Source organism: Mesoplodon mirus (assembly GCF_964341445.2).
Source record: "Mesoplodon mirus genome assembly, chromosome: 5".
NCBI classification, from domain to species: Eukaryota; Metazoa; Chordata; class Mammalia; order Artiodactyla; family Ziphiidae; genus Mesoplodon; species Mesoplodon mirus.
In genome coordinates, this window is record NC_138980.1 from 46,672,427 (window position 1) to 46,696,406 (window position 23,980).

General features: G+C 41.9%; 1 protein-coding gene across 3 annotated transcripts in view; it reads right to left on the reverse strand.

Moving 5' to 3' along the window:
• Positions 1-23,980, reverse strand: part of MGAT1 (alpha-1,3-mannosyl-glycoprotein 2-beta-N-acetylglucosaminyltransferase) — a 75,548-nt gene that overhangs the window by 18,043 nt on the left and 33,525 nt on the right. The window contains exon 4 of one of the 3 annotated variants that reach the window (XM_082620868.1): positions 1,241-1,284. The gene's annotated coding sequence lies outside the window, so the exon portion shown is untranslated. Of the gene's footprint in view, positions 1-107; positions 314-482; positions 500-1,240; positions 1,285-23,980 lie in introns of those variants that run through there. The other 2 variants (XM_082620870.1, XM_082620869.1) reach the window with 2 other exon arrangements.

The window sequence follows — 23,980 nt, forward strand, 5'->3', positions numbered from 1 at the left end:
TGCTTCCAAAACTGTGCCATGGATGTAATTCCCAATCTCCGTCAAACTCCTTCCCGGGGCCAACTCCTGAGAGCACCCTCCTGAAACGTTAGAAGCCTGAGTCCTACCAGCAATAGCCCCAGTGATGTTCCAATTTTTCAGTCCGGTGGCCCACCCTGGCCGCCCCCTCCCTTCTAAGTGTATTCCTAAACACACGTACACACACACACGCACGCACACACACACAAACGCGCGCGCTCTCCCCCTTCCTTCCTGTAGGGGCGTGGCGCCCACAAGAACGCCCCCCTACCCAGCCAAGAATTTAACTCCTCCCACCCCTCTCAGAACCCCGCGTTCGGTGTTCACGGGGAAGGAGGGTGACAACGCGACCCTCTCTAGGTTCCGACCCCTACCCCTCCGCTGCCCAGACGACCCTCGCCCTATCTGCGCTGGGTCTTTACCTGGGTCCCGCCCCCATCCCCCCCATCCCCCCCCCCCCCAACCTCAGCAGGGAGCCGCGGCCCGCCCCAGGTCAGACTCCAGGGCCCAGGCCGGGTCCCGGTTGCCCGCCCAGGCCCCACCCCCTCGACCCCCGGCGGCCCGGCCCTCCCCTCGCACTCCTTTCCCCCCCTCCCACCATCTACCGCAGCCACTTCCGCCCGTCCTCCGGAAGTGAGTCCGTGGCAACTGCCACCACCCGTCACCCGCCTTATCTGCCACCCCGCCCATCACCACCGTCACCAAGGGAGCAGGACTTGAGGTTGCTCTGCAGTCACTATTAACAGGACTGGGGACGAGGCGTGGGCAGGACAGGGTGTGAGTGAGAACGGAGCTGGGGACGACAGTAACGGCCGTGCAAGAAGGGGCGGGACAGAGTTTGTGGCGGAAAGCGGGAGCTCGCGTCAAGTGGAGCCGCGCGGGAAGAAGAGCGCATGCGTCACGACGCCTCGGTCGGGTGGCGAGGGTGGGTGCTTGGACTGCCTGGCCTGAAGGGAGTTGGGCGGGAAGGGGGCGGAGCGAGGAGCCCGGAAGTGGGGGCGGAGCCGTCCTGGGGCCGGTTCACCTAGTCTACCTCGGTGTTAGGGTAGCTTAGCAACCGCCCGCTTGTTCAGGGTTCTGGAGAAAGCCCAGAGTGCCCCCCTCTCTGGATGCGAGTCCTGGTGAGAAGCAATTCTGGAAGCACCAAGGCTTGTGTTCACCCGTTCCTGTGCTGAGAGCTCTGTAGCCGTACTGAAGGAAAGCTGTTTTGTTCATTGCTTACTGTTTCTCGCTGCATCCCTCACGGAGGCAGGACCTTCCTTGGGTCTGAAAAGAGAAAGAAAAGAGTGAGACTACTCATAAAGTAAGCCCCCCACCCCGCCCCGCGCGTCCCCAGGACAGCTCTCTGTTGTACACGCTTCGTGTGAAACACTTTTCAATTATTAGTACCCACAGGTCGGGACCACGGTTACCATTCCCTGAGCAGCAGAGAGCTCTGCCCGAGGTTACGTGGCTAGAAAGTGATAGAGGCTGGACGCGAACTTCCCAGTCTGTGACACTAACCTACGTTGCCACTATCGTGTGCCACCTGTGACCAGTCTCCTCTTAAACCTTTCTACACCTTCAAACATTGGACTTCCAAGTTCCAAAATTTCCCTGGTTGCTTTTTTCTAAATGTATTGGTCTGACTTGCTTTTGACTTCAAACTGAATCCAAGAGAAGCTACTACTAATCTTTGTTCATACGTCATCCAATTAATGACGTGTTCTAGAATTTTGCCAGGACTATGGACGGATTCGCAGCCTTTGTTTTTTCCCCCTCTTATTGAAAACTGGAACTTAGGCTCCAGTCTTCTGGCATATCTTCTTTGATACTGTGATTTATAAGAATAAATATATTTCTTTGGTCTTTGTCTAGTTTCTGATACCGAGCTCCTAAAATCCTTGGAATTTTCATAAGTGATAAGAGCACTAGGAGGATCTTTTGTTCCAGTATTTGATCTTTGACCCTAGTTCCTGACACAGGGCCACTGAAACCCTTGACATTTCTTGGGTGATAGGAGTGTCATTTTTTCTAATGAGGCAACTTTGGATGGGCTCCTGGATAGCTTCTGGATGGGGGCTGATCATTGGAAAGACCAAGCTGTGATTAGAAGGTTGGAATTTTTAAGCAACCCCTCCCCAGGCACTCCCCCACCCCCGCCATTTTCTTGAGATGAGAGAAGGGTTGAAAATGGAGCTAATGATAGATTAGGCTTAGGTGATGAAGTATCCATTAAAATCCCAATAGTATGGGGTTCAGAGAGCTTCTAGGTCGGTGAACACATCCACAAACCGGGAGGGTGCCACACCCCCAACTCCAGAAGGACAGACGCTCCTGTGCTCGGGACCCTCCCAGGCCTTGACCGCTGTATCTCATCTGGCATTCATCTGTATCCTTTAATAAACTAATACACATAAGTGTTTCCCTGAGTTCTGTGAGCTGCTCTAGCAAATAATCGAATCCAAGGGGTAGGAGGTCACGGGAACCTCCAGGTAGAACAGAAGTTGTGACTTGCAATTGCTATCTGAAGCGGAGTCAGTCTGGTGGTACTGAGCCCCTAACCTGTGGGATCTGATGTTATTCCAGATTGTGTCAGAATTGAGTTAAATTGTAGGACAAGCAGCCGGTGTCACAGAGAACTGCTTGGTGGGAGAAAACCTCCACACATTTGGTGTCAGAAGTTAAGTGCTCTGTATGAGTAGTAAAGAAGACACACAGGATAAAAGACTGGGTTTTTCTAGTACATACGTTGATCTGACTTGCTCTTAAGGCTGAATCCAAGAGGAGCTACTACTAATTTTAGGAGTTCATCCATTTAATGACATGTTCTAGAATCTTGCCAGGACTATGGACAGATTTACAGCGTCTGTCTTTCCCCCCCTTTTTGAAAACGAACCTAGGTTCCAGTTTTCTGGAATATCTTCTATCCATGTGATTTCTCCAGATTACCAGCAGTGACCAACTTGCATATTTTCAATACTGGGAGTATAATAGTTGCTAGGTCAGGAGTCATGAAATGATTTTTTTTTTTTTTTTTTTTTTTTTTTTTGCGCTACGCCGGCCTCTCACTGTCGTGGCCTCTCCTGTTGCGGAGCACAGGCTCCGGATGCGCAGGCTCACCGGCCATGGCTCACGGACCTCGCCGCTCTGCGGCATGTGGGATCTTCCTGGACCGGGGCACGAACCCATGTCTCCTGCATCGGCAGGCGGACTCTCAACCACTGCGCCACCAGGGAAGCCCTGATTTTTTTTTATTTGGAAGGATGTCATAATATTAGAAACATTCTTAAAACAAAATTTATATTGCTGCTACACTCAAACAATACAGGTCCACAAATAAGTTCCTGATCTTTTCGCAATAAGCTTTCTCATCTGAATTAATGTTAACTCCACTTCATTTTCTCAGGCCGGAATGCCAAGAGCCATCCTCATCTTCCTCTCTTACATCCTCTATCCAGTCTGTCAGGAAACCCTGTTGGCTCTATCTTCAAGCTCTGTCTAGGATTCAACACCTCAGCATTCTCACGGCCCCGTTCATCACGCACCTGGACAACCAGGTCCCTCTGTCCTTACTCCCCTTCTCCAGTAGCCTAGTCTTCACACAGCAGCTAGAGGGATCCTGGCATTTCTCTGCTTAAAACCCCACAGTGGCTCCCCAGTTCACTTGGAATAAAAAGCCAAAGTCCTTACAGCAGCCTACAGAGCCCAACAACAACTGGCCTGCTTACCCCTAACTTGCTCTCCCTTTGCTTACGCTGTCTCAGCCACACTACCCTGATTGCTATTCCTTGAACCCACCTCAGGGCCTTTGCACTAGCTGTTCTCTCTGCGTATAAAGCTCTTCTTCTGGATACTTTCATTACCCTTTCAAATATTTTCTCAAATGTCACCTTTCTCAGTGAGGCCTTCCCTGGCCAACCTATTTAAACCCTGCCCCTCACCCACAGCACTGCCAGTTTCCCTTTACTCTGCTCAATTTTTTCAGTAGCACTCACTTACCATCTCCCAACATATTTATTATGCTTACTGTTTCCCTTCTGTCTCTCCCTGCTAGAATGTCAGTTCCATGAGGGGAGGCATATTTGGCTGTTTGATTCCTTGCTGTATCCTAAGTCCCTGGAACAGGGCCACGTGCCTGGCCCTTAGTAGGTGCTCAACAAACATTTGTGGAATGAATGAATGAGCTTGAACAACTATTTTCATGGAATATTCTTATCCTGCAGATACCTGAACATAGTGATAAGCATATAGTATGCATATTTTGCATTATGATATTTTATCATCATAAAATAGTATCATGTTTCTAAATACTTTCAAAATTATAACCACTTTTTAAAACGTACTTAGACTTTTTGCATGCTTGTTATAATAAAGCAAACAACAGAGGTGTGTAAAGAAAAAGTTAATATCGTCCCACCTCCACTAACCCCTTCCTGCTGAAGGGAACTACTTTTAAATTTAGTGGGTATCTTTCCAAATATTTTCTCCATACCCACATATATATGTAACAGATACAGATGTCACAGTTCAAAGACAAGTATGACTGAACTGTAACTTTATTTTGTATAACACAAGGCAGTTTCTATTTTTAGGCCTCATTGCTTTTGATAGCAGAAAAACTGAATCTGGTTAACTCAGGATAAATGTTAGCACTTTATGATTTGCTTATTTATTAATGATCAGTTATAGTTTAATTCTAGTGAACTCTTTTCTCCCTTCACCTTTACAAAATTACCAGGCTTTTAAAAATTATTGTAAAAAGTATATATTCATTACAGAAAAATAGTAAATCACAAATAAGCAAAATTTAAAAATAACCATATGTAAAGCCAGCAGCCAGAAATAATGTTTGTTCTGTTCATATATATGCATATTTGAGATCCTATTATAATTAGCTTTTATTGCTTTATATATTGTAAACGTTTTTCCATATCAGAAAATATACCTCTATGGCATTTTTAATGACTGTGTGATCTCCCATGATACAAATGTACCATAATTATTGTCCCTGTTTTTGTACATTTGGTTTCCAACTTTTTACTTTTACGAAATTACTTGTAGCTAAATGTCTGAGCATATCCCTAATTATTTCCTCAGGATAAAATCCTGAAACTGTTGTCAAAAGGTGCAGTCACTGCTGAAGGCTTTTGACGCATGTGAGACCTACAGAAAGGTGTCACTGCTTTGACTCCAGCGAGCAGGAGGGTCCTTTTCTTCGCACCCTGCCAGCACCATCTTAAGTCTTCCCTATTATCTTGTTTTTCGATGTTTTCTTGGATATTTTCACAAATATATTTTTTCCAACATATATTTTTCAGATGATACTTATTTTGGATTCATTTTAGAAGCTAGATACTCTTTTATAATTTAATGGGCTCCTCCTAACCTTTTCAAGTATTCTTTGTACTGATTTTAGTCCAAAGTCAGATAGATACAAAAGTCAGTTTGTATATTTGCTATTTGTCACATGTTCTTTTATCCTGGAATGTATTTTAGAATTCTGACCCATAAGGAAACAGCCATATTCATTTTCTCCTTTTATCTTATTGTACCTCTTAGCAACTTCTGACCCACTCATCTGTGCACCTCTGACTGTGCACCTCTCCTTCCAACACTCTTCCCCCTTGACTCCCATGCCACCACACTCTCCTGGGTGCCCTCCTCCCTCTCTGACCACTCCTTCTCAGCCTTCCTGACGAGCTTCTTCCTCCTCCCTCTTATTCTGTACCCAACACTTTCTCTTTAGATGATCCTGTTACCAAACTCAGGTCTGGCTGCTCACTGCTCAAAAATCAGTACTCAAGAGAGACAAATGTTGGTAGAAAGGAAAGTTACTTTTAATCCGCGTGCCGGCAATCTGGGGAGATGGTGGACTCAGTTTCCCCCCAAAGCCATCTCTGAAGATTCTGCTCAGCCATGAAAGTTTTTAAAGGGAAAAAAGGAAGTAATCTCAGTTAACCACTGAAACAGGGGGTCAGAATCGGCGACTTCCCACTGTGTGCATGTTTGTCGACTTCCTGTGATTTTTCTTTAGGTGCTATCTTGTTCACACAGTTTGTTCGCGAGGTTACTGAAGGGGAAGCTAGGGAAGAGATCTGGTCATCGGTTACTTATTCTTCACTTCTACTTCTTTGATCTACAGAAAGAACCCACATGTTAGGCAAGGTATTATGTGATCAAAAGATTTGAAAGGTGTGCTAGGGCCAGAGATGAGTAGAGCATGGGGATGCCAGGTTTAACGTTAGTGTCAAGACAAAAGGGGCCTCCCGCAGAGAGCTGTTTCCTGCAAAGAGCTCTTTCCTGCCAAAAGTTGCTTACAATCCCACAGAAGTCACGTGGCTTCCATTATCAACTCTGTGTCAGAGACACCCAAATAAGCCCCCCAGGTCCCTTCTCCTCCATCTTCCAGGCCCATATATCCAGCTCTGTGCTTGATATCTTAACTTGGTCCCCTCACAGATAGCTCTAATTCAAGTGTCCAAAACTGAACTCACAGTATTCCTCCCAGCTCCTCTCCCAGTATTTCCCTTCTCAGTGAGTAGCTCCCTTATCCAGCCAAATGCTTGTGCCAGAAATCCAAGTCCTCCACAAAGTTCCCACATCCAATCAATCAGCACACCCCTCAAAGTTCATCTCCCAATTATTTCATGACTATGCGCTTCTCTCTGTCTCTTCCCAACCTGGGCCAGTCAGTACAGCTCATACTGTGACCATAGGAATTGGGTCACACAGGACTCAAGCCTGGCCAGCCAGCTCCTTCCTGAGATTTGCTGAATTCAGAGTAAGTTTCTCTCAGGTAGCAAAGCTCAAGCATGAATGGCGATAGTTTCAGATTTTCTACTTAAAGGACAAAAGTCTTGGAGGACACTTGCTCAAGATTTGTTGGCCCTGCTCAACCTTCTGACCTTCTGACATGAGTTGATGCTAGGAGCATTCTGAAGCCACTTGATGTTTCCCTTTGGGAGAAACAGATTTTTCAGTCTGTTGCCCATGTAGGTTTTCCATTATCCATGAAGTGCAGTACACTTAACCAGAATGACTTAGTTATACCAGTTTTTCCTGGACACATTACACCCTTTAAATCTGCAGGTACGAGTTTTATTTTATTTCAGTTATGCCACTTACTGCAGAATTTCCTTTAGCAAGTTACTAACCCTCTCTGTGCCTTAGTTTTCTCATGAATACAGTGGGGATGATAACACTACCTAACATTATTCAATTATCATGAGCATTCAATGAGATCGTGCATGTCAAGTTCTTCACACTATGCCCAACGTATATAGTAAGTGCTCAGTAAATGTCGGTTACTATTCTTACGATTAATTCAGAAAAGTTTCAGGCTAGTACTTCTTTACTTTTTTTTTCTGTTTCATTTGTTCTATTCTCATCTTAGGAATACCAATTTTGTATATGTTGGGACTCATTTGACTATCTTCCACCTCCCTCATTTTTATGTCTTTGTTTCTTTGCCATTTTTCATGTTTTATGAATAGTTTTTTAGTTATGCTTATTCTATTTTTGATGTTTCTAATGTTCGCAGGCAAATATCAGGTTAATACAATTTAGTTAATACTAAATTGTATTAACCTGATAACTAAAACTCTAACATTGTACACCTGTTTTTTGGTTGGTTTTTTTTTTGCATCCTTCCAAAGTGTATGGTTTAGTGGTTTTTGGTATACTGGCAGAGTTATACAACCATCACCACTAATCCAGAACACTTTCATCACCTTTGAAAGAAACCCCATGTCCATTAGCAGTCGCTCCCCATTTCTGCCTCCCTCACCCCTGGCAACAATTGATCTACTTTACATCTCTACCAGTTGGCCTGTTCTGGACATTTCATATGAATGGCATCAGACATTATGTGTCTGGCTTCTTTCACTTAGCAATAGTTTTTAAGGTTCATCCATGTTATAGTATGTATTAGCACTTCGTTCCTTTTTGTGGCTGAATAACATTCCACTGTATGTATGTGGTTTATTCAGTCGTTGGTTCATGGATATTTAACTTGTTTCCACTGTGTAGTATCTGTTTTTCCCAGTGTGATATAAGGAATGAATAAAGAGACTGGACCACAGCCTCCACATAAAAGCCTACAGAATCCCCAGATGAAGAAAGGTATTTGGGAGGAATTTCTGTTTTCTGGAAAGCAGTGGATACGGGCCAGTGCCCTCCTAGATGTGGGGAAATCCCAATTTTAAATGATCTGTTATCCCTACTCTTAGTATGCACATAATCATCACACCATGTTTCTTCTGTGTCAGGTGGAGACACAGTCCTGACTATAGGCATGTTCTGACTTTCCCCTTGTCTTCTCACTCACTCTGTCCTTGGCCTGGTTGGTTTTCCTTCCTGAAATGCCCTGTGCCTATAGGTCTCTCTTCATGTGTGATTTATTAGTCATTATACCATTTTCTAAAATCTGCTCCCTTCAGCACTTCCAGGAGGTGAGGGTGGACTTTCTGGAACACTGAAGACAGATAACCCCCATTCCCTTTTTTATGTTCCTTGTGGCTAAAAGTAAATAAATAAATTAATAATTGGGTGTGAGGGCCCAGAGTTGCACTGCAAATATGGAACTGAAGAGGATGTGACAAGCCCAGACATCTCCAGAGCTAAGGTGTAAAGCTGAAAACTGTGTAGATGCTGTAAGGAATCTGAGTGAAACTCAGAATATTAAGCAGTGACTTAGGATGAAGGCAGGGTGGTGGATGGAGGACACTTGGGAATTTCAGTTCAATCATGGGATGAAAGCTATTTAAGTACACTCAAAATCATAGCACTTTCTTGCTTCATTTCACAATGAAGGATGAACTTACTATCTTGTGTCTGGTCTTCCCTTATTTCATCCTAGTATTATTTTAATTATGTTAATTTGGGGCATTCCTTCCCAACTAGATTATGAGCTTCTGAAAGGAAGAGACCCTGTTTACCTTATCATACTCATATATTCCTGAATTTGTTCGATTCAATAAACATTTACCTGCCAGCTCAGATTCTGGCTCCTCTAATTTCAGTGGACTCAGGAGATTCGATTTCCTTTCCCAAGGCTCAGATTGTAAAATCTGTCCTTCATTCCTGGCAAGGCATTCATGAGGATCAAATGAAACCAAGACTGTGAGAACCCTTTTAAAACTGAAAAGAGCTATGTAAATATTTATTGTGTTTAGAAGTTTCCAGATAGCAATCAGAAAGTGTCAGGGTGCTAGTAGCTTTGAGCTTTCAGGGGAGAACCCCTCAATGCCCTCTCCATCTGAGAACAGAGAAAGCCCTCAGCATCCCCTCCCTTAGGAAGCTGCTTCTGTTTCTCACCTGGCCTCTCCCTTTTTCAGGGCTCTCAAAGTGTTATCATGTTATAGAGAAAACCAGTCTGCTTTTAAACACCTTTCTTTAACAATATTATAAGCTCTAATTGTCACTGGGTTGGTGGGTTGGTGGGTTGGTTGGTTGGTTGGTTGGTTTTAAATCTGAATTTGCATTTAAATCAGAAGCATTTTTCTCAGGTCAGTATTCCCTTAGACCAGCTCCATCAGCAGGGGTTGTCCAGTTACCTAGTGAATATTTGAAACCTCAGATACTGATGCCAGGAAGCTGAGGTTTTCCTGTACGGGCATCCACTGGTGGGGAGTGATGGGGAGAGGGGTGGAGAGGGAGAAAGAGTAGTCAAGTGAGAACACTCTGAAATAAAAGTGTCTTTTGCCTTCAGGATGTATCAGTTCACAGGGAGAGAGGAGACTGGTTCTCAAGAAAGAACAAAGAAGCTTACAAGTAAAACACTGAAGACATGCAGAAGTGCTGGTTTAAAGAATAAAGAAGTGTTTAGAGGGATGTAAACTTAAATTAGGAATACTTCCTGAGGGTAGATGGCGCAGCAGCAAGGTCTTGAAGGGAACCAGGAGAGAGGAACCCCTGGTTTAGGTGTCATAAATCCTCCCTTACTTCAAGTAGAACCAAGCTCAAATAGGAATATTTCTAATCCTTATCATCGAAAGTGGGCCTCGTGCCAGGAGCTTGGATGCTTGTCCTGATTGCAGAGACCAGGTTTCACACACCCCCATCAAATCCTTTAAAGCATTTCCTTGTGCAAGAGCAGTTGAAAAGTACTTTGGGGAAAACAATTACAACTGTTACCCCCCCAACCAAAATTACAACCTTTTCATAATTCCTTTATCTTTTTTGAAATGGGTTTTAAACCAGAACAACTATTTTTAATTGTTAGAAACATTTTAAATAACTGTCAGTAATAGTCTTTATTAATCATAAAAAGAGAAACACATACATTAGCCTTTGAAAGTACCATCTCTGATATTAGGCCCTTTTAGTATTTAAAAAAAAAACAGCAGAAAAGAGCAAGCAAAAGCATGTGAGGGACAATAACATAACTGGACTGAACAAAACAAAGGCTGAGAAGGGAGACAGAATGAAAGAGAAATATTTAAGTTGGGGATGGAAGTCAGTGAAGGAGGTCTAAGTAATTAATAGGACGAGAAATATAGATATCTACATGCTAAAACAGGCAAGAGAGAGCGATCAAAATTCTGAGTCATGAGAAGCAAGAAGAACTACAGTCCTGCAGCCTGTGGAACAAAAACCACATTGACAGAAAGACAAGATGAAAAGCCAGAGGGCTATGTACCAGATGAAGGAACAAGATAAAACCCCAGAAAAACAACTAAATGAAGTGGAGATAGTCAACATTCCAGAAAAAGAATTCAGAATAATGATAGTGAAGATGATCCAGGACCTCGGAAAAAGATTGGAGGCAAAGATCGAGAAGATGCAAGAAATGTTTAACAAAGATGTAGAAGAATTAAAGAACAAACAAACAGAGATGAACAATACAATAACTGAAATGAAAAATACACTAGAAGGGATCAATAGCAGAATAACTGAGGCAGAAGAACGGATAAGTGACCTGGAAGACATAATGGTGGAATTCACTGCTGTGGAACAGAATAAAGAAAACAGAATGAAAAGAAATGAAGACAGCCTAAGAGACCTCTGGGACAACATTAAATGCAACAACATTCGCATTATAGGGGTCCCAGAAGGAGAAAGAGGAAGGACCCGAGAAAATATTTGAAGAGATTATAGTTGAAAACTTCTCTAACATGGGAAAGGAAATAGCCACCCAAGTCCAGGAAGCGCAGCAAGTCCCATACAGGATAAACCCAAGGAGAAACACGCCAAGACACATAGTAATCAAATTGGCAAAAATTAAAGACAAAGAAAAATTATTGAAAGCAGCAAGGGAAAAACGAAAAATAACATACAATGGAACTCCCATAAGGTTAACAGCTGATTTCTCAGCAGAAACTCTACCAGTCAGAAGGGAGTGGCATGATATACTTAAAGTGATGAAAGGGAAGACCCTACAACCAAGATTACTCTACCCAGCAACGATCTCGTTCAGATTCGATGGAGAAATCAAAAGCTTTCCAGACAAGCAAAAGCTAAGAGAATTCAGCACTAGCTCTACAACAAACCAGCTCTACAACAAATGCTAAAGGAACTTCTCTAAGTGGGAAAAACAAGAGAAGAAAAGGACCTACAAAAACAAACCCAAAACAATTAAGAAAATGGTAATAGGAACATACATATCGATAATTACCTTAAACGTGAATGGATTAAAAGCTCCAACCAAAAGACACAGGCTTGCTGAATGGATACAAAAACAAGACCCATATATATGCTGTCTACAAGAGACCCACTTCAGACCTAGGGACACATACAGACTGAAACTGAGGGGATGGAAAAAGATATTCCATGCAAATGGAAATCAAAAGAAAGCTGGAGTAGCAATACTCATATCAGATAAAATAGACTTTAAAATAAAGAATGTTACAAGAGACAAGGAAGGACATTACATAATGATCAGGGGATCAATCCAAAAAGAAGATATAACAATTATAAATAAATATGCACCCAACATAGAATCACCTCAATACATAAGGCAACTGCTAACAGCTCTAAAAGAGGAAATCGACAGTAACACAATAACTGGGGGACTTTAACACCTCACTTACACCAATGCACAGATCGTCCAAAATGAAAATAAATAAGGAAACACAAGCTTTAAATGACACAATAGACCAGATAGATTTAACTGATACTTATAGGACATTCCATCCAAAAACAGCAGATTACACTTTCTTCTCAAGTGTGCACAGAACATTCTCCAGGATAGCTCACATCTTGGGTCACAAATCAAGCCTCAGTAAATTTAAGAAAATTGAAGTCCTATCCAGCGTCTTTTCTGACCACAACACTATGAGATTAGAAATGAATTACAGGGAAAAAAACGTAAAAAACACAAACACATGGAGGCTAAACAATACGTTACTAAATAACCAAGAGATTGCTGAAGAAATCAAAGAGGAAATCAAGAAATACCTAGAGACAAATGAGAACGAAAATACGATGATCCAAAACCTATGGGATGCAGCAAAAGCAGTTCTAAGAGGGAAGTTTATAGCAATACAAGCCTACCTCAAGAAACAAGAAAAATCTCAAACAATATAACCTTACACCTAAAGGAACTAGAGAAAGAAGAACAAACAAAACCCAAAGTTAGCAGAAGGAAAGAAGAAGTCATAAAGACCAGAGGAGAAATAAATGAAATAGAAACAAAGAAAACAATAGCAAAGATCAATAAAACTAAACCTGGTTCTTTGAGAAGATACACAAAATTGATAAACCATTAGCCAGACTCATCAAGAAAAAGAGGGAGAGGACTCAAATCAATAAAATTAGAAATGAAAAAGGAGAAGTTACAACAGACACCGCAGAAATACAAAGCATCCTAAGACACTACTACAAGCAACTTTATGCCAATAAAATGGACAACATGGAAGAAATGGACAAATTCTTAGAAAGGTATAACCTTCCAAGACTGAACCAGGAAGAAATAGAAAATATTAACAGACCAATTGCAAGTAATGAAATTGAAACTGTGATTAAAAATCTTTCAACAAGGGCTTCCCTGGTGGCGCAGTGGTTGAGAGTCCGCCTGCCGATGCAGGGGACATGGGTTTGTGCCCTGGTCCGGGAGGATCCCGCATGCTATGGAGCGGCTGGGCCTGTGAGCCATGGCTGCTGAGCCTGCGCGTCCAAGGCCTGTGCTCCGCAACGGGAGAGGCCACAGCAGTGGGAGGCCCGCGTACCACAAAAAAAAAAAAAAATCTTCCAACAAACAAAAGTCCAGGACCACATGGCTTCACAGGTGAGTTCTATCAAACATTAAGAGAAGAGCTAGGGCCTCCCTGGTGGCGCAGTGGTTGAGAGTCCGCCTGCCGATGCAGGGGATACGGGTTCGTGCCCCGGTCTGGGAGGATCCCATATGCCGCGGAGCGGCTGGGCCCGTGAGCCATGGCCGCTGGGCCTGCGCATCCAGAGCCTGTGCTCCGCAACGGGAGAGGCCACAACAGTGAGAGGCCCGCATACCGCAAAAAGAAAAAAAAAAAAAAAAAAAAAAAAAAAGAGAAGAGCTAACACCCATCCTTCTCAAACTCTTCCAAAAAATTGCAGAGGAAGGAACACTCCCAAACTCATTCTATGAGGCCACCACCACCCTGATACCAAAACCAGACAAAGATACTACAAAAAAAGAAAATTACAGACCAATATCACTGACGAATATAGATGCAAAAATCCTCAACAGAATACTAGCAAACAGAATCCAACAACATATTAAAAGGATCATACACCATGATCAAGTGGGATTTATCCCGGGGATGCAAGGATTCTTCAATATACACAAATCAATCAATGTGATACACCATATTAACAAATTGAAGAAGAAAAACCATATGATCATCTCAATAGATGCAGAAAAAGCTTTTGACAAAATTCAACACCCATTTATGATAAAAACTCTCCAGAAAGTGGTCATAGAGGGAACCTACCTCAACATAATAAAGGCCATATACGACAAACCCACAGAAAAAATCATTCTCAATGGTGAAAAACTGAAAGCATTTCCTCTAAGATCAGGAAAGAGACAAGGGTGTCCACTCTCACCACTATTATTCAACATAGTTTTGGAAGTCCTAGCCACAGCAATCAGAGAAAAAAAGAAATAAAAGGAATACAAATTGGAAAAGAAGAAGTAAAACTGTCACTGTTTGCAGATGACATGATACTATACATAGAGAATCCTAAAGATGCCACCAGAAAACTACTAGAGCTAATCAATGAATTTGGTAAAGTAGCAGGATACAAAATTAATGCACAGAAATCTCTTGCAGAGAGAAATCTCTGGCACAAAGACAGAAATATAGATCAATGGAACGAGATAGAAAGCCCAGAGATAAACCCACGCACCTATGGTCAACTAGTCTGACAAAGGAGGCAAGGATATACAATGGAGAAAAGACAGTCTCTTCAATAAGTGGTGTTGGGAAAACTGGACAGCTACATGTAAAAGAATGAAATTAAAACACTCCCTAACACCATACACAAAAATAAACTCAAAATGGATTCGAGATCTAAATGTAAGACCGGACACTATAAAACTCTTAGAGGAAAACATAGGAAGAACATTCTTTGACATACATCACAGCAACATCTTTTTTGAACCATCTCCTAGAGTAATGGAAATAAAAACAAAAATAAACAAATGGGACCTAATGAAACTTAAAAGCTTTTGCCCAGCAAAGGAAACCATAAACAAAATGAAAAGACAACCCTCAGAATGGGGGAAAATATTTGCAAATGAATCAATGGACAAAGTATTGATCTCCAAAATATATAAACAGCTCATACAGCTCAATATTAAAAAAAGAACAACCCAATCCAAAAATGGGCAGAAGACCTAAATAGACATTTCTCCAAAGAAGACATACAGATGGCCATGAAGCACATGAAAAGCTGCTCAACATCACTAATTATTAGAGAAATGCAAATAAAAACTACAATGAGGTATCACCTCACACCAGTTAGAATGGGCATCATCAGAAAATCTACAAACAACAAATGCTGGAGAGGGTGTGGAGGAAAGGGAACCCCCTTGCACTGTTGGCGGGAATGTAAATTGATACAGCCACTATGGAGAACAGTATGGAGGTTCCTTAAAAAACTAAAAATAGAACTATCATACGACCCAGCAATCCCACTACTGGGCATATACCCTGAGAAAACCATAATTCAAAAAGACACATGCACTCCAATATTCATTGCAGCACTATTTACAATAGCCAGCTCATGGAAGCAACCTAAATTCCCATCGACAGATGACTGGATAAAGAAGATGTGGTAGATATATACAATGGAATATTACTCAGCCATAAAAAGGAATGAAATTGGGTCATTTGTAGAGACGTGGATGGATCTAGAGACTGTCATACAGAGTGAAGTAAGTCAGAAAGAGAAAAAGAAATACTGTATATTAACGCATATATGTGGAACCCAGAAAAATGGTACAGATGAAATGGTTTGCAGGGAAGCAATTGAGACACAGATGTAGAGAACGAACATACAGACACCAAGGGGGGAAAGCAGCAGGGGCTGTGGTTGAGGTGTGATGAATTGGGAAATTGGGATTGACATGTATACACTGATGTGTAAAAAATGGATGACTAGTAAGAACCTGCTGTATAAAAAAAAAAAATTCTGAGTCATGAGGAAATATACACTAGCACTCAGGAAATCATAGCATTTCCACCTTGAAACTATTACAACCATATTTGAACCATTCTAATACATTTTTTAATACTAAAAAAAATACCATCTCTGATCTTTTGCTAGGTGTGTGATTCAGTGTTTTCCACCTTGTTTTGGGACAAAGGTGTGGTTCTCACATGCCCTATCCCCCACCCCCAAACCAATATCAGACTCCTCCAGAATAATGGAAGAACAGAAATTAAAGGTAATCCAACACCCCTAGCAAACACTCATTAGGTATCATCTGGAAACTGTTCATGGCAAAAAGTTAAAAAATTTTTTAAGGAGCCACCAGGTTCTTGGAGTTAATCCACTCCTTCCTCTGCCTGCCACCTCCCAGTTATCTCACTGCTGTGTGGCAATCACCTCTGCATTGTGTCATGCACTGATTCACTCCTGGTAACTGTTAAAGGACTGAGCTGTTCAGGTGATTGCTGCTTTTAAATAAATCAGACCCATTTGAGGTCACGTCTTGGGGAATATTAAACTTGCATTCTGACATGCCTTCTTGAGTGGGCGAAAAATAATTGGAATATCAGTAGAGAATTGGGTGTGATGTATGAAATGGAACGCATTACTCAGCTGCAACCCAGAGCGAGGAGATTTCAAGTAAAACATTTGATTTACTTTTTTTTTCTGGGCTTTGTCAGTACCTGAAAAACCAGAGGCAGTTTGCTCCAGGGAAGAGATCGGGGATGGCTGGTCTGAGGAGCACGGAGACTCCAGATTCATCTCCCCTCCCTCAGCTTGGGGTGCCACTTCTTCCTCCTCCACCCACCAAAGTCCTCAGAAGTCCTCTATTACCAGCTCAGATGTCACTCCCTCCTTGAAACCTTAGTAGCTGTCAGTGCTGATTCTTCTTTGCCGTGCATTGGAATTCATTGTGGTACAGCTGTCCCTAGTCTCACTCCTTTCCTCATCCCTCAGTTCCGCCTCACCCCCAGCAGTATCTCGAGAGACTCCGGTGGAGTGTGAGCAGCCACAGAAGAAATCAAAGTTTAAGTGAAGCCCTTTAGCATGGAAATCCTCCCAGGGAGGCTGTGGAATTGAAACTAAGAAAGGTAGAAAAGAAAAATACAAAAGGTTGAAGATTTAACCTGATAAATTTTGAGAAAAAGAAGAAATGTGGTGTAGTGGATGAGGCAGGACTTTGGGCTCAAATCTGAATGAAATTTATAGATTCCACTCAACCAAATCCCTAGAGAAGAGATAGCCAAGAAATGTTAGAAACTTGGTTGCAGATTGTACAGGTTTGAACAAAGAGGGCCAAGTTTGTGGGTTAATGGAAAATAGAATAGGCATTCCAAGAATAATACATGGTGTTCCCATTTAAAAAGTAAGGAAGTGCCATCTGAAAAGTATGGGAAAGTGCAAGTTTAGGTCTGTGTAGAGCGACACCATGCATGGCATAGCCATTATGTTCACACTCAAGGTCCTCATGCCTTGGATTCAACTGCCAGCTCCACCACAAAACTCTGTGCCGTGGGCAATTATTTAACCTCTCAATGCCTAAGTTCCCCCCACCTGCCAAATGGGAAATGAATAATGGCCACCTCATGGTACTCTTGTAAGGACTGAAGGAGTTGCCAGCAATGGTGCCTGGCACATAGTGAGTACCAATATCATGTTACTTTATTATTATAAAATTTGAAAGATCTACTTGGTGATTTATTTGGAACAAATAAACCTCAGGAATAACCTTATCAAGTCCTCCACAGATGATGAAACACAGTGTCATTATATGACCTTTATAAGCCACTTGAAATGAATTTTATTACCTACTAGTCTCTTTGGGTCGTTTTAAAATGGGCTTTTATGTATTTAAATCTTGTCTTCCAGTATGACTCTTGAATGCAGGAACTTCTGCCTTAACCTTACATGACACTAACAATGTGAGGCACATATAGCAGAGCTTAATAATACCTGTTAGTTTCTTTAAAATACAAAATTTCAAATGTACCCCAATGACAATCATTTACACATTAGCAATGACTCATTTATTTATTTATTTATTTATTTATTTATTTATTTATTTATTTTAATGCCACTTTGGAAGACCCAGATGGCCCTGGCAGAAAGGTCTGGATGAGTAAGTGTTAACAAAGGGAGAGGAGGCCCCAGAAGGAATTGTGACCTGGGCAGCAGGTCTCGCTGGGTCTTGGTAGTCAGAGGGAAGAAGGCGTGTTTACTGAAAAAGTTTGATGAAAGCAAACAGAAGGTATACCAAGGACAATGGCCCATAATTTTCAACTGCCCCTCTCTGTCCAGCTACAGCAGACTCCACTTCATGTGTGATTCCACAAATGTGGAGCCCCTGTCCTCGGGCTGCTCACAGCCCATTGAAGAAACAGACAGGTCAACAGCCTCACAACACAACCCAGGCCATGGAGGGAGGCCCTGCAAAGCCCCAGAGCTCAGAACTCAACCTGAAGCTTTGACCAGGAGGTGACATTTGTCTTTCTTGTTAATCAAACATTAAGGGAACCGCTGGGAACAGCAGGGAGGCAGGGAAGATCGAGTCACTTCACTAAACCATCCATTTGTGAGCCATTTCTAAGTAACCAATTTTCTGCCGGGGGGTGGGGAAGGGGAAATGAGAAGAAAAACCAAGTCCAGTGGTCCTAATTCTGAGGGGATGAATAGACTTGGCCTACGTGGGACAGAAAGTGTGCTTCGATGGAAAAGGCAAGACTGTCCTTTGGGATGTAAAGAATTGGGGGCAAGGGGAGGCAGAGGGGGCTTGGGGATGTAGGCTCTGGAGGAGTGAAGTAGGAAGTGAGTTCCTGTCCTCCCAGTGGGCTCTCCCTCACTGAGCGGATCACTTGCAGAGACTGGAGTGACTACACGAAGGAGAGACTGGAGTTCTGTTCAACAGCTGGATAGGGCTGGTGACTGTCCCTTTGCCACTGAGCTACAGGTGGCAGTGGGACAGCATATATCCCAGAGGTTTGGCATGCCAAGGTCCAGGAGGACTGAGGAGTCAAGTGGACACAGCAGGAGCAGGGTTTGTGCCACCTTGCCAATCCACTGAAATACACTGCCCTCCAGATGAGGGAACCCTTCAGGGGCTGCGGGGTGTGAAGCCAGCGATGAAAATTGAGGGGAGCAGAAGGAGACTGAACTAGGTGTCCCCCCTTCCTCCCAGCGGCAGTGCCCACATCCTGTCCAGCCTAGATCCATCCATCAGATTGAGGACCTTCAAAGTAAAGGGACAGGGCGTGCAACCAGTTGAGTTGCCAGATGAAATACTGGACAACCAGTTAAATCTGAACATCACACAAGGAATAATTGTTTTTGCATAAGACATACTTACACTAAACAAAGACAAACAAGGAATAATTGCTATATTGTATGACACATACTTACACTAAAAAATGACAAACGGAATAATTACTGCATGAGACATACTTACACTAAAAAAGACTACTCCTTGTTTATCTGAAATTCAAATTTAACTGGGTGTCCTTTTTTTAAAAAATTTGTTTTGCTAAATCTGGCATTTCTAGTAACAGGACAACATGCTAAGTGAACCTCAACATTTTGAGGATGGTATTAAAGTAGTAGGGTCTTGTCATGTCTTGGCAAAGGTGGGAGCTTCCACAAATGGTGCTGACTTCTCCAGGCTCTGGGATTTGGTTACTAACTCCCAGGTGACAGTTCCCTCTCTAAGCACTGGGTCCCTCTTCCCTCTGGGAGCTGTGAGACAAAAAGAGAAAAGAACTATTCTACACAGCCTAGTTTGATTGGCCAGCCAAAGCAATAGGCAATAGCTCAGGGGTTTCAAACTGCGGGTCACAACTCCTACAGGTTGTGAACCCAGGTCATGCCAGCATTTTGAGTAGGGGGTAGGGTGGGTTAGGGGAGGCAATCAGAGTGTACTGCCTGCAGTTTATCTCAAAAAAATCTTCTGTGTCTGTGAGTCACTGTGCATGTACATAGTTAATGATGTTTCTTACTGTGGTCATGGTCCAAAATGTCTGAAAGGTACTGATATGATGTTGAGACTTGCAGGGCATTATTGTGAAAACTGTATTGGATCAACAGCCAGGATGATTTGGTTTCACACTCACAGGATAGGGTAAGCTTTGCCTTGTTCTGGAAAAATCACCCTCTGGAACCACCTTATCTTTTCATGGAATCTGCAGTCTCTGCATATAGATGGCCAATCCTTCATTTAAATCACTTAGAGTTCCCAGTGTTGTTCATTTTGCTGTAATCACTTACTAAAAGCGTACATTGGAATCATATATTGTTGTACCCAATCTTAGGCATTAAATATAAGTGTTAATGTGGAACTAAAGGCACTGTCCAAATGGCCATAGTGGTTTTTCACATTTGTTTTATTTCCTCCTCTAAAGGGAAGGCTTTTCGACTTTGAAATCCATGGAGATTACTTAGGATAATTCCCCAAAGCTACCCTAAATTGTTTTGAAAGAGTCATAATTTCTCTCATGCAAAGAATATATGATGCTTTTACTTAGAAAGAGGAAGAAAAAATGTTTGCAGTTTCACTTTGAAATTTTTAAAAATTCCTATAACAATTAGCTCTTGATTCAGAAATTATAAATAAAGCTATTTTATCATCCACTGTTACTAAAACATTGTGTCCTGTGATGTTTTAGTCTTTATTGTTCCAGGGATTTAATTTTTATCTTGAGCTCTTTTGTAGGAAAATAGCTTATAAATCTTAAGTATCAATACTTATTGTCCTGTACCAATTGCTCCAACCTCTGTTTCTCCAAATTTTACATTTATGTGTGGATGAAGTGGATTTGCCATGCTTTTTTCAGTGGACAATACTGGTTGGCCATGGAATGTACAGGCTTCGGAAGCAGATACACCGGGATTTGAAACTAATTCTAACACACAGGAACACTGTGATTTTGACAGGCACATAAGGCCTTGGAGCCTCAACATCCTTAAATGTAAGATGGGAAAAACCAAAGTACCTAACCTGTAGAGCTGTTGTGGGTTTATATGAGAGAATAAATATAAAGCCTGGCATGGGAGAGACAATGCTATACATTCACCAAATTCCATTTCTGTTTCCTCTTTATGAACTTGACACCACATTTTCAACCTCCCTTGTAGTTAGTTTGGGGCCGTGTGACTGGGCTGTGGTGTGGGCAATTTCTAGGCCTGGCTACCTAACCTGGCTACTATGGGGGCACATGTTTTAGCTCATGTGGCTACAAGACAAAGGAAGATTGCCCAACCCACATAAGACTTTATATAAGCAAGAAATCAACCTTTCTTTGTAAAGTCATTAAGATTTTGGGGTTTGTTACTGCAGCATTGACTAGCCTACTCTGACTAATACACTTGAGATATATAGAGAGATATAGACTAGATAGATAGATAGTAAACAGCTAGTAAACTTTAGCATTTAAGTTATCTATGAACCTTAAAGTATGGAATGAGTCCTTTGATATATATTAAGAGAAAAAAAGCAAGACAATATATACTGTGCCACATTTTGTATAAGAAAGAAGCGGAAATTAAGATGTACATATGTATTTGCTTATCTTTGCAAAAAAAAAGTATAGGAAAGGAGAAACCAGAAACTAATAAAAATGGTTATCTATAAGGGGTAGCTTGGAACAGGGTGGACATGATATTCATGGGAGTGAGACTTCTCTGACTAAACGTGTTTATACAATATTGGTTTTTGAACCATGTAGTTTACATATTCAGAAATAAGAGTAAATCATAAAGGAAAAATGCCCTAAAGTTGGACCTTAAAAGAAACAAATGGCCGCCCTAAAGTTGGACCTTAAAAGAAACAAATGGCTGCCCTAAAGTTGGACCTTAAAAGAAACAAATGGCCCAATTCTATATGAAACTGGTTATTCAAACAACAATAAAAAAGAAACTTATTTGGGGTAACCTAAACAATCTACTCTGACTGTACATACAGTAATATTATTGGGAACAAGGAATTTCCAGTATAAGAGGTTAAAAATAAAATAAAAGAGAATTTAAGAAAAAAATTATGTTGAATGCCAATGACAATATGAACTCATACAATTCATATTCCCCCCCCCATATATATATGTATATATGGTCTCCTAGTTGTGTGCCTAAAAGAGCCTAGAAAAAACACTCTAGTGGCAATGAGTCCAACTAGCCCCCCTGTCTTGCCTCTCCCAATATAATAACTGGCACAGGCAAGAATAATCAAATGGGTACTACAATCACTACATGAAAGGTGGTTGGGCAATAGGTTATTCCCACAGGGGCGAAGTACCACTCCACAGATCATTATTAATTTCAAAGGGAAAGATGTTCCTTTGGTACCCGATGCAATGTACACCCACCCCCACAGATGCATTTGGCCTTGCCTGTCCCTCAGGACCCACTTGCCCTGATTGCTGGATAAGCTGGCCTCAGTGATGGTTGTAAAGTTTCGGCCTCCACCTTGTCACCTCATCTCCTACAATGACAGACGTCTCTGCTTTGGCAAGGCCGCCATTACACCTTCCAGGGCCGAAGCTGCAGCTGCTCCCATGGCCAGGTCCAATGCAGCAGGACCCATGGAGGCCCTGGTTTTTCCAGTGGCTGCCCAGAGGCACCTAGTAACACAGTCCAGAAGTACAGATACATCAACACCCCACAGGCTTTATCCTGGAGGAGTCCTCCAGGATGTAATAGTGTCACACGGCAACTCTGAAGATGTCGCACATGACCAAGTGACCAGCCAGGCTGCTTATGAAGCCACTGCCAGCTCAGCAATGAACCACCTTTTATTCGTTTTCCTCCTTTTCTGCCTTAATTCTTTTTCCCCTTTTTGGCTCCCATGGGATCGTACCCATCATAAAACACTAGCATGTAAACTTTGCCTCAGTCTCTGTTCCCAGGCAAGTGCTTCTCCATGGAAGTATGGCAGTCACTTTCTCAACCCAGTCATCACCTTTAGCATCACTAGTAGTGGAAAAACCCAACATGTTAACCTCTTCATGAGACGCCTCTGAAGCATTCTTGCAAATGACGTTTAACCCAAAACTAATCAAGCCTCCAGACTGAATTTCCATTTTAAGGGCAATACAGGCATAAAAGAAAAAGTTAAAGAACACCGTCAGGAAACAATCAGACAAATGAAGAATGTGCAACTCTCTATAAACCCCTGGCCTGGACTCTTCAAAAGTCGATGTCATAAGTCAAAACCAAACAGAAGTTAAGGTGGGGGAGATTTTCTAGGTTAACCTCCAGATAGACTCCACAAACCTTGATTAGATCACAGGTGAAACTGCATAGAAGTCTTTAAGGGACAATTAAAAATATTTAAATATGTGTCCACTGACAGACGAATGGATAAAGAAGATGTGGTACATATATACAATGGAATATTACTCAGCCATAAAAAGGAATGAACTTGGGTCATTTGTAGAGATGTGGGTGCATCTAGAGACTGTCATACAGAGTGAAGTAAGTCAGAAAGAGAAAAACAAATATCGTATATTAACGCATATATGTGGAACCTAGAAAATGGTACAGATGAACCGGTTTGCAGAGAAGAAATTGAGACACAGAAGTAGAGAAAAAATGTATGGACACCAAAGGGGGAAAGTGGCGGGGGCTTGGTGGTGGTGGTGGTGTGATGAATTGGGAGATTGGGATTGACATGTATACACTGATGTGTATAAAATGGATGACTAATAAGAACCTGCTGTATAAATAAATAAATAAATAAATAAATAAATATATATTTAAATATGGCTTGGATATTAGTTGTGATTGTAGAATGATTGTTAATTTTCTTAGGTGTGATAGTGGCATTGTGGTTATACAGGTGATTGTCCTAATTCTTAGGAGATGCATGCTGAAGTATTTAAGAATCATGATGTCACACTGACAACTTAGTTTCAAAACTGATGTGTCTTGGTGTATGTGTGGTTGGGGGGTGGGGAAGAAGGAGAGAGAGCAAATATGGTAAAACATTAACAACCATTGTATCTAGATGGAAGGCATAACGTACTTGTTAAGTGTTTTTAAATTTTCACAATAAAATGTCGGGAGATAAACACCGAAAAAATCTAGGTAAAATGTAGGATATATTCACATTTGAAGAAATGTTTTAAACCACGTTTTATTTTCCTCAGTTTCCAGTAAGCAGCCAATACTTTATCAGGGATTAATTCATCCACCTCAAAATGGATAGTCACACCCAAATTGCTATGCTTTCAAAAGCTTTTTACCTCTTGCATGTCTCTAGCAATTTCCCAAGGAGAAAATATTTGATGCCATTACACACACCTCAATTCTTAGTTGGCAGAATAACCAGCGAGCAGTACAGAGCTGCTTCCTTTGAAAAACCTTT